Source organism: Aquarana catesbeiana, linkage group LG01 (genome assembly GCF_042186555.1).
Source record: "Aquarana catesbeiana isolate 2022-GZ linkage group LG01, ASM4218655v1, whole genome shotgun sequence".
In the NCBI taxonomy this organism is placed as follows: domain Eukaryota; kingdom Metazoa; phylum Chordata; class Amphibia; order Anura; family Ranidae; genus Aquarana; species Aquarana catesbeiana.
In genome coordinates this window covers 385,740,192-385,752,175 of record NC_133324.1, presented here as the reverse complement: position 1 = coordinate 385,752,175, position 11,984 = coordinate 385,740,192, and the positions used below count along the sequence as shown (strand labels likewise).

The 11,984-nt window shown below is 42.2% G+C and overlaps 1 pseudogene; it reads left to right on the top strand.

The window, feature by feature from the left end:
- The first annotated feature begins 3,843 nt into the window (after positions 1-3,843).
- Positions 3,844-8,120, top strand: LOC141121761 (general transcription factor II-I repeat domain-containing protein 2A-like; annotated as a pseudogene).
- The last annotated feature ends 3,864 nt before the right edge of the window (positions 8,121-11,984 follow it).

Sequence of the window (11,984 nt, the reverse complement as noted above, 5' to 3'; positions counted from 1 at the left end):
AATAAACATGCAGGAATTCTGGGAATGAATAAGTTTGTCTGGTTGTATGACAAGTGTACAAGTGTCAGATTTATGGTTAGTTACAGTACATTGACGTAGATCTTAGCAACCAATCATATCTAGGAGAGATGGCTAAGATAAGGCTTGTAAAGGTATATAAATGCAAGTTTTACAATTGTTAGACAGACAAGTCAGATAGGAGCCCACAAGGCTGAACTCTATGTATGCTGCTCCATTGCACGGGTCATAGAGATCAGAACCAATGGGCAAATATCTGTCCTTTTGTTGTAACTTGTCTCCTCGTATGAGTCAACTAAAGAAAACTTTTTAACTTGATCCAGAGTGTGGTCTAAGGTGAATTTCCCTCACAGTACAGCGTACCGTTTGCTGTTTGCAAATCTACCATACTTTTACCTTCCATTATAGTTTTAGCATAGTCCACTAACTTGTCTACTGTGAAAACTGTCTCCTTGCCCTACATGTATGCATCTAGGGAGTAGTAATAATTTGTTTCCTCCCTCGGGGATGTGGGTTCCTGCCCTATTTGGATTGCAAACCCCTTGTCATGTGCATGAACAGACATACGCATTGCCGACATCAGATCTCTACCCAGTAAAATCACCCTGGTTGTGGCTTTAATACCTGTCTCTGAGTCTTCAATTGTGACATATTCAGATAATGATTCTTTCACTGGTTTCCCGCTTACTCCCTGAACTAAAATAGACTTTGTAGAATGTTCAATGTGTGGTACATTCATTGGGTGGATTAGAGTGCTAGAAGCTCCCAAATCTACCAGAAACTGAACATTCTTCCTTTCAACCATCAGTTCTACCTGAGGCAGATTTTCAACATATCCCATTCTGTTCAGGTGACTTACACATACCATCTCTAGTCAATTTGATTGTTGGGGCCCTGGGCCATCAGGGCAGTCCCTGGCGAAATGTCCTTGTTGCTGACACATCCAGCACTCCCTTCTCTCTACACACTCTGTTGTTCCATTGCTCTCTACCCCTTCCTCTCCCTCTAGACTTTCCCCTATTTCTGAATCCTCCACGACCTCTTCCCCTGTTGGGGCCTTCTGGAGCCGCTTCCGCTGTGTACTCTTCCACATCCTCATCTCCCTCGTCACCTTGCACAAAAACCTTCACTTTCACATTTTTTTGCCATAGTTTTCAAATACTTTTTGGAGTACTGTGCATACTGTAGGATATCTAAAACCCCAGCCGTTCGGTAAGTGATCATATTCTTGATAATATAATCCTTGTGGTGTTGTTTTAGTCCATTAACAAAAGCTAACTTTAGCTGTTGCTGGTATGCACTATTCACATCCTCAGCTTCGGGGAGCCCGGAGAACACTTTAAAAACCTTCTGTAATTTATTTAGGTAGTCACTGACACTCTCCTTGTCTTCCTGCACTTTGCCCCTGTCCGTCTGCTTGACCACATGGGTCCCAATCCCCCTTTACCGAATCCCAATCTGATCCTAGTACTCTCCTCAGGGCTCTCACCACCCATTTCATTTATAACTGTTTCATAATCCCTCTATGTTTTCAACAAACTCAGCAGGACCTAGCTCTGGATGTTTTATGTGTTCCGTAGCCTTTTGTATGTCACTTTCAGTCCATGGTCAAAAAACAGTCATAGTCAGAGGGTATGGTTGACCCTGTGCCTCATTCTGTCCTCCTCTTGGGTTCAGGACCTCTATCAAGGGATTTTCCTCACCCTCCTCTACACCATACCTAATAGGAGGTTTACTTAGTCTCTTGGTTCCCAGTGGGGCACCGAGTACTTGGGTTATGGCGTCAGACACAGTTTCAAAGATCGATCTGTTCATCTCCGGGACCGTGCTACTGCCTGGGGAGATTGGGGAAGTGGGAGCCGAGTTTTGTCTAGGGATGTCACATCTAAGGGGAGTGGACGTTACTGGAAGGGCGGTACCCTGGGCAGTAGCTTGCACGGTCTGGGGAGGGTCATTATAGGGAGGTGGCCTTTGGGTATATGAAAAAAATGGGTTTATCCCACGCCAACCTAGTTACAATATGTGAATTAAAACAAACTGAAAAAAGCTGCTCCCCTAATTAAGTAATAGTGATACTCAAGATACTGATAAAATGAAGTGTAGATGGCGCTCTAGAACAATACAGTCAGGTCCATAAATATTGGGACATCGACACAATTCTAATATTTTTGGCTCTTTACACCACCACAATGGATTTGAAATGAAATGAACAAGATGTGCTTTAACTGCAGACTTTCAGCTTTAATTTGAGGGTATTTACATCCAAATCAGGTGAACGGTGTAGGAATTACAGCAGTTTGTGTATGTGCCTCCCACTTTTTAAGGGACCAAAAGTAATGGGACAGATTAACAATCATCCATCAAACTTTCACTTTTTAATACTTGGTTGCAAATCCTTTGCAGTCAATTACAGCCTGAAATCTGGAACGCATAGACATCACCAGACGCTGTGTTTCATCCCTGGTGATGCTCTGCCAGGCCTCTACTGCAACTGTCTTCAGTTCCTGCTTGTTTTTGGGGCATTTTCCCTTCAGTTTTGTCTTCTGCAAGTGAAATGCATGCTCAATCGGATTCAGGTCAGGTGATTGACTTGGCCATTGCATAACATTCCACTTCTTTCCCTTAAAAAAACTCTTTGGTTGCTTTCGCAGTATGCTTCGGGTCATTGTCCACCTACAATCTGCTGACACCAGTGTTGGGGGTTAATAATGCGTTTGCTGACACCAGTGCTGGGTTAATAATGCGTTTGCTGACACCAGTGCTGGGTTAATAATGCGTTTGCTGACACCAGTGCTGCGTTTAATAATGCGTCTGCTGACACCAGTGCTGCGTGTAATGATGCGTTTGCTGACACCAGTGCTGGGTTAATAATGCGTTTGCTGACACCAGTGCTGAGTTTAAAAATGGGTTTTCTGACACCAGTGCTGAGTTTAATAATGCGGCTGCTGACACCAGTGCTGGGTTAATAATGCGTTTGCTGACACCAGTGCTGGGTTAATAATGCGTCTGCTGACACCAGTGCTGGGTTAATAATGCGTTTGCTGACACCAGTGCTGGGTTAATAATGCGTTTGCTGACACCAGTGCTGGGTTAATAATGCATTTGCTGACACCAGTGCTGGGTTAATAATGCGTTTGCTGACACCAGTGCTGGGTTAATAATGCGTTTTGCTGACACCAGTGCTGAGTTTAATAATGCATTTTGCTGATACCAGTGTTGGGTTAATAATGTGTTTGCTGACATCAGTGCTGGGTTAATAATGCGTTTGCTGACACCAGTGCTGGGTAAATAATGCGTTTGCTGACACCAGTGCTGGGTTAATAATGCGTTTGCTGACACCAGTGCTAGGTTTAATAATGCGTCTGCTGACACCAGTACTGGGGGTTAATAGTTCTATGAAGGGGAACTGTGAGCTCAACACACAAATATACACGCATTGGGGGTTATTTAGTAAAGGCAAATCCACTTTGCACTACAAGTGCACGTGGAAGTGCAGTCGCTGTAGATCTGAGGGGGACATGCAAGGAAAATAAAAAACAGCATTTTAGCTTGCACATGATTGGATGATAAAATCAGCAGAGCTTCCCCTCAGATCTACAGCGATCTACAGCTACTGCACTTACAATTTTACTTTCAAGTGTACTTGCAGTGCGGAGTGGATTTGCCTTTTATAAATCAACCCCATTGTGTAATGATCACATATGACACACAGTGATTACTGACATATGTTTTTCTTTTTAATTATATCCTTAGCTTGTATTGCACAAAGTGCAAATTACATCTGGGAGTGGACAATCTTCTCTGACCTTGTAATACGCCATAATCATGTCCGTTAAATCTAAAAGAAAAGTTGATGCTGAACAGAGGAAATTTCAAGAGAGGTGGACAAGTGATTATTTTTTGTGGAGTTTAATAAGATGGCTACTTGCCTGATCTGCAATGAAAAGGTTGCTGTTCTGAAAGATTATAACCTTAAGCGGCATTATAATACTAAACATGCTGATCACTATGCAAAGTATGAGGGAAAAGAAAGGAGAGACAAATTGGCCAACTTCAGAAAGCACTGTCCATGCAGCAAAATCTCTTTAAGCGTGAAAAAAAGGAATGTGATGCAGTAGTTGAAGCTAGCTATGTGGTGTGTGAGCAAGTTGCAAAAGCTGGAAAGCCATTTACTGAAGGGCAGTTTCTTAAAGATTGCATGGTAAAGGTTGCCAATATCCTTTGTCCTGAGAAGGCAAGTTTGTTCAGAAACATCAGCCTATCAGCAAATACAGTGGCAGAGAGGATCAGTGAGTTGTCAGATAACATAAATGATCAATTATGCGATAAAGGTACAAAGTTCTGTTTCTGTTCACTGGCTCTTGATGAGAGCACTGACATAAATGACACTGCTCAGCTTGCTGTATTTGTCAGAGGAATTAAGGACCAGTTTGAAGTGACTGAAGAGTTGCTCAGTTTATTTGCAATACATGGACAGACTACAGGCAGCAACATATTTCAGCATCTCTGTGATGTAATTGATCGTGCTGCCCTGCCTTGGGATAAATTGGTTGGAATAACCACAAATGGTGCCCCATCATTGATTGGGAAAAGAAATGGCCTAGTGGGGCTGATACAAAGAAAACTGGAAAAAGAGAATGCAGATCCCGCTATTGCTTTACACTGCATTATTCATCAACAGGCACTTTGCAGCAAATGCTTGAAAGTTGACAATGTTATGCCAGTTGTGGTGATGTCCTGTACTTTACAGAGGTACGCTGGTTGAGCAGAGGCAATGTCTTAAAGAGGTTTTTTGAACTAAGGCAGGAAATCAATATGTAGCACTAAGGCTCTGTTTCCACTACTGCGAGTTGTTTTGCGACTTGACACATGTCAAGTCGCATGACAAGTCAAAACCCATGTATTTCAATGGTCCTCGTTCTAATTGGTGCGACTCAAGTCGCAGTGACTCCAAAAAAGGTTCTTGCACTACTTTGTTCCATCTTCGGTGCGACTTGTTCTCCATAGAAAGGTATTAAGTCGCAATGCAGTCGTATGTACATGTCTGACACCGTGACTTTGTTGCGACTTCCACGGAAGTCTACGGAAGCACATGATCTCTGCTCCTCCCAAATACATCACTTCCTATATTGATGTATGTGAGTGTGGAAGACAGCAGAAAGCATGCCTAGGGCTAGAAAAAACAAGCGACAAGTTCATGACAATGAGGAAATTATTAGGCTTGTCAGACAACGTCCGGCAATATATGACCTCAGAGATCCAGGTTACAAAGATCATGCAAAGAAGGAGAGAGCATGGTTGGAATTGGCTCGCATATATTATGAGACCTGGGACTCTTTATCAGCCACAGAACGTTCTTCAAAAAGTAAGTGGTTGATATATGCTGCTTAGCACTTTGCGCCTTGCATCTATTTAAATATTCTGCAAGCAATGGGTGTGTGTTAACAATGTGCACTGTGTTTTCTTGGTGGGGACCGCTTCTCCTGCCAGGAGATCACAATGGTTTGGCAGGAGGGAATCCCCTGTCAACACTATCTGTGTTGATGGTGGAATTTATATAGTTACTTTCCTGTAACCTGTGGCTGCAGGAAAGTAAATCTGTGTGTGTGTGTGTGTGGTCCAGCAAATAATATTTGACCATGGTCCTAATAATATTAAATAATATTAAAGATGACCCTGTCAACATCCTCCAGCACATGGCAAAATATGCAGGTGTCATGGGTAATATATTTAGCGGTTGTTTTAACACCATCCATATCAATTATGCAGCCTAGCAAATGAATGACCTATAGGCAGTTAATAAAGTTTTTTGTTTTAACTTATTATTTGCTTTATATTTTGTAGTGCACTCGTTACAAACTCGATGGAGAAGTCTCAAAGACTGCTACAACCGGTACTTACGAAAATTAAAAGAAGGAAGGAGTGGTTCCGGCTCAAAAAGATTAGCCCCATATGCCCATGCCGGGGATCTTGATTTTTTAAAACCAGTGTTGGAAATGCGAGAGTAAGTTATCAGCAGGCATATGTTACGAATTGTACATATCAAATTGTAATGCTTACTTTAAAAATATGTGATTTGTATTTCAGAACCCAAGCAAGCTGGGAAGACAGCACACAGGGTTTGGCAGCAGAAGATGAGTCAGAGGAAGCTGCTGCTGCGGAGGAGGAGCAAGAACAATTCCAAGACAATGTTGACAAGGAACTGTTCGTAGATGAATCAAGGTCAACATCAAACTCAATGAATGAGGAGGATGCAGAGACAGGGCCTAGCAATGTCTCTAGGCCTTTGCGAAGATCTTCAAGGGGAAGTGCCCGGCCTGTGAAACCCATGGATAAAATTTTAGATGTAGTCAGTCAGATGTCCACTAAAATGGCTGAAAACCAGTGTGAAGACACAGCATTTTTCACTGTAATTTTAGGCATATGTAAACAGGTACCCCCTGAGAAAAAATATGCACGCAGGATAGCTTTGATGTCAACTGCTCAATCATTTGTGGGTGAGGGGCCAACAACATCCTCAGCATATATGCAACCCCCCCTTCCCCAATATCCCCCTTATCAACAATACACTCACTTTCCAAGTACACAGTATGCTCCACCAATAAACCATCCATACTGTGACCAGTATGGTAATATGCTGAATCCCTCAAGGCCACGCATGTTGCATCCAATTCCTGCCCCCACTACCTCTACCCTTGGCCCCCCAACCACTCACCAACTTAGGCAGCCTACACCCAGTCAGGTTCCGCCTTTTCTTGAAAGGAAATATTACCCTGGTCCATCAGTGGATTGCCCTGGACCAACCAATAGTTCAGTTTCCGGGACCACTGAAAACAAAACATACGAGCAATTGTAATTTTCTATTATTTTTGCTGTGGGTTTAAGACTTGTTCTATATTTTTTGGTCGGTTGAGGAGGCCAAAACAACAACTGTTGAATTTTTGAGTTCATGGAACTTATTTCTTTATTTTTGCCTTCTTGCAAAAAGATTATATATTTTATTTTTTTATGACTTTTATTTTTGTGTTGTTCAAAGTGAAATATTTTATTATTTTAATATTTGTTGTGCTTGTTAAAAAGTAAAAAAAAAAAAAATGGTGTAGTGCACCAAATTCAGGAAAATAAAAATTATTCTGGTTACATTATGCATTTTCTACTTATCCTTTTTTGGAATTTGTGTTAAAGACCTGTTATTCTGCATTTGGATGCAATGAAACATAACAGACATCTAAATAATATTACAATAAAATGCATGACGTACATTATGCAATGGCATCCTGCTGCCAGGGGACAGAACCAGCAGCAGACATAAAATACGACGAGAATCCCTCACGCACAGTGGCACCATTGGTGGTGCCCCTACTGGCACTCCATTGTGCACCTTCCAGATCGTGCATGAGGGAATCTTCAAAAAGATAGCCATCACGAATTCTAACAAAATTATGAAGCACACATGCTGCTTTTACTGCAGATATTGCATTCTCAAGTTTTAAATTAATCGGTGTATGTAGCAAAAGCCACTTGTTGGCTAAAATGCCAAATGAACATTCTACCACTCATCTTGCCCTCGTTAACCAGTAATTGAAGATTCGCTTCTCTTCACTCAGACACCTATTGGAATAAGGCTTTAATAGATGCTCACTGAGAGCAAAGGCCTCATCCCCAACATACACAAATGGCATTGGCGGCCCATTTGTTCCTGGCAACGGACAGTCCTGTGGCAGGTCGAGACCATTTTCCCTCAACATTCTTCCAAACAATGATCTTTGGAAAATACTGGAGTCTGAGCTGCTGCCATATGATCCTATGTCTATATAGCTAAAACAATAATTGGCATCAGCCACTGCTAGTAATACAAAAGAAAAATATTTTTTGTAGTTAAAGTATTTGGTTCCACTGCCGATGGGCATCACTACCCTCATATGTTTGCCGTCAATTGCCCCGAGACAATTCGGGAAATTGCAACGATCCCAGAAAACTTCCGCTATCTTGCACCAATCTTCGCAAGTGGGTTTCTTCAGGACCAAATCCCTAAGGACAAACTTGTGTTTTGTCGCTCTAGATGGCTAGAGAGCAAAGCCAACAATTCATCAAAACTGTAAAGAGAAAAAATATGGCTATTATCTACACTGACCATGTAAAAATCAAACATTTAAAAATCGAGTTCCATTTTTAAAACAATTTGATCAGGTTATAGTTAACACTTCTAGCTATTCAAACCTAAAAATTCTAAAAAGAGTCATACTGACCAGGCATATACACATTTTCCTAAATATATCTGGCAGCATTTGCAAGTTGACATCAAAAAATGTTCTCACCTTCTAATTGACATCCTTGTGTAGTTGAAGAATTTGTCTTCATGAGCACGGAGGTCGTTGTAAAGGACCCCAAACTGGCCTCTCACTTCCCTTTGGGCGATGATGGGATGGATCCAAAACCTATGCCTTCTCCTCCTCCGGTTATCCTCCTCTTCTTCATCTATAAGCCAGAATGACTGCTGACCCAACATATTGCATAGCCAACATGTTTGCTAACAAACATACAACACGTGACAATGAAAGAGGAAGGGGAAATAACTAAGCAGGATAAGGAATTACATCACTATGACTAAATCGCAGAACATCCAAGTCGCACAAAGTCATTTTTAAAGTCGCAACAAATCGCACCACAAATCGCATCGCAAAGTCGCAGTGTAAATCGCGTGACTTTGGGGACGCACTAGTGGAAACATAGCCTAACTCACGGTGGAGCTGCTGGTTTAAAGCGGGCTGTTACCGTCACCTTTGTTACCTCAATTTCACTAGAACCGGGTCTAGGGTCCCGTTGAGTTTAATACCAGACAGTGTAGACACCAGACACTTGAGTATCTTTTCCAATGCTTTAATAAGAGTAACTGAAGGAAGTAGCAGGAAAGAGGTAGAAGAAGAGTTGCAGGGAAGTTCAAATACCTTTTCTTGATGTAGTATTATGAATTGGAATCTTGTAGATGAATGTACTCTCCTTTTAGATCTGAATCTTTGCCCGCCCGGATAGGTTTCTCTCACTAACCTAGCAACCGGCACGCAGCACGAACAAAAGTCTCTGCCACAGACTTGAATGGAATAAAAACCCGTACGATCCTCTGCCACAGGATGTAATGGTTTACGATGGACAGCAAGCACAGCACTAGAACCTTTAAGCCGACCCGGCAGTACTATGCGGTAGATTAACTTTAGGATGCATCCTCCAACTGAGTCACCAGGCCCCTCTCCAGACCAGCACTCTGCATGATCCTTCCATGACGGGTCCTCCCCTGGGATCTTCTCAGTTGTCCAGCTTCTTCCCATAGGACAGACAGCACAGGACCATTCCCTCGCCGCTGTGGTAGGCCCCAGACAGGCTTTTGGGCCCACCCACACGCTGCAGCAACGTGGTCCTCCCGGTCAGAGGACCGTGTGGTAGTACTCCTAACACATACCTGTCGGCCAGGAGGGCCCGCAGGTGGAACGAAAAGGACCCTAAAACATGGCGTCTGCCCCATAAATACCCTCTCCCAGAATGCAACTCGGAGGACCACCTCCACCGAGTTATCTCCTGGACAGAAGAGCACCCATATGCTTCAGCGCGTTGCTTTCCAACACCGACCCATGGTGACAACGACACCCACAGGCACAGTGTGAAACTACATGCAACACAGCCAAACTGGAATAGAGGCTAAATCTGACTATGTATAAAACAGATAACCCACTAAATTTACCTATAAGCGGTAGATGAAAATCTACCAGCACTGCAAATACATTTCTGATGGATGGAAGACTAGATGTTCCTGAACTTGATGATCCCGAGTGAATCATGGACTTGGCTATGACACAGGTGCTCAACAAACTGAATCTGAATCTGCAGGGCCCAAACAAATTTGTCACTGTGGCTTTTGACAATGTGAAAGCATTCACCTTAAAGCTACAATTATGGAGAACACAGTTCACCCCAAAAAAATCAGCCATTTTCCAACATTCAAGTCTGTATTTGAAGAAAAGGGTGAAGATCTTTCTGTGCTTTGTATCGATAAATATGTCGCTGCCATGAAGAACCTTCAACAGGAATTTGATCAGCAGTTTTCTGACTTCGCTATCCACAATGCAACTTTCCAGATGTTTGCAGACCCATTTTCCTTTGATGTGAACAGTGCTCCAAATGTGCTGCAAATGGAACTTATAGATCTGCAATGCAGTACTGACCTAAAAGCCAAGTTCAGAGATGCACAGGGAAACACAGAAATGATAGCTCAGTTTTTGAGAGAGTTACCAGCTGCTTTTCCAGAGCTGTCCAAGCTGTTCAAACGTGTCATGTGCTTATTTGGAAGTACATACCTGTGTGAAAAACTATTCTCCACTATGAGCTTTAATAAATCTAGAACCAGGTCTAGGCTAACTGATGCCCACCTTCAGGCTGTTGTTAGGGTCTCAACTGCTAACTCACTTAAAGCAAACTTGGCTCATCTAACACAGAGCAAACACTGCCAAGCATCTGGCAGTAAGCAGTGACTGGTAGCAAGCAGCAACTACAACTGTATATAGTTTATTGTTTTTGAAGTTTGAAAGTTTGCATGCGGCCCCCATGGGATATGAAAATTTGTCATGTGGCCCTCAGCTTAATTGAGTTTGAGACCCCTGTTGTAGACGCGTTAACTTTTGCGCAAACCAATAAATATACACTTTTTGACATTTTTTTTACCAAAGACATGCGGCCGAATACATTTTGGCCTAAATGTATGACTAAAATTGAGTTTATTGGATTTTTTTATAACAAAAAGTAGAAAATATCATTTTTTTTCAAAATTTTCGGTCTTTTTCCATTTATAGCGCTAGGAATAAAAACCACAGAGGTGATTAAATACCATCAAAAGAAGGCTCTATTTGTGGGAAAAAAGGATGCAAATTTCGTTTGGGTACAGCATTGCATGACCGCGCAATTAGCAGTTAAAGCGCCGCAGTGCCAAATTGTAAAAAGTGCTCTGGTCAGGAAGGGGGTAAATCCTTTCAGGGCTGAAGTGGTTAAAAGAACAGTGTATATGTGTATCTATATATTTATCTGGATATATAACTAAAGGCCTTTAACCCTTTTACTGCCAGGTCCGTACACCATATGGACCTAAAAAGTGCCTGCAGGTGGCCAAGTCCGTACGCCGTACAGACCTCATATCTCCCTCTCCAATAAGCTTATGTTCACTTCAATGACTATAAGTTTATATCAGAATTGTTCAGCAGACTCTCAGATTCCATTCATTCATAAAATGACAGTCTGATACGTTGTCACACCCGCGGTTACAATGATCAGCTGTCAGTGGATATAGAGCTCTTTGTAGGGTATTAGTACTACTGCTGTCAGTTACTAGTTATTGTCCTAGAAAGGGATCATCTCTACATACGCTGGAGCCCCGTTCTAGGTGGAGGCACTGCCAATTATATATTCATAGTCCACTCTTCCATTTGGTTACCTGCAGGTTAGCGCCATAGCCTGTGTGAAGAGGGCAACTTCATATGACCCCCCCACCCCACCCCCATAAAATGTGTGGCCACACATTTCCATGTTCTGTGTACTGTGGGAAACCAGATATAGTGAATGAAGGCTCCTGGGTTTAGTAACACTTTAATGCTGAGAATGCATTAAACTAAAAAAGACCTTCTGCCTTTAGAACCACTTTAAATATCTTAGTTTCAGGAACTTCAACTGGCCAAACAGCAGACACACCGCAGCAAGTTCAGCCCAACAATACTGACATTAACTTACAAACGTAATATAATTGCCGCCTGCCTACAAGTATAAAGTAAATTGTACAATCAAAGAATAACGTGTGTGACCAGTTCCAGTTTTTGCTGTTAAAACAAAAGCCTGCCTTTCACAAGGTTCAGCTTTTCTGTGCTATGTAAATAAAATTAGCCTTGCACAATATGAAGTTATTAGCAATGAAATAATCCCTATAATAT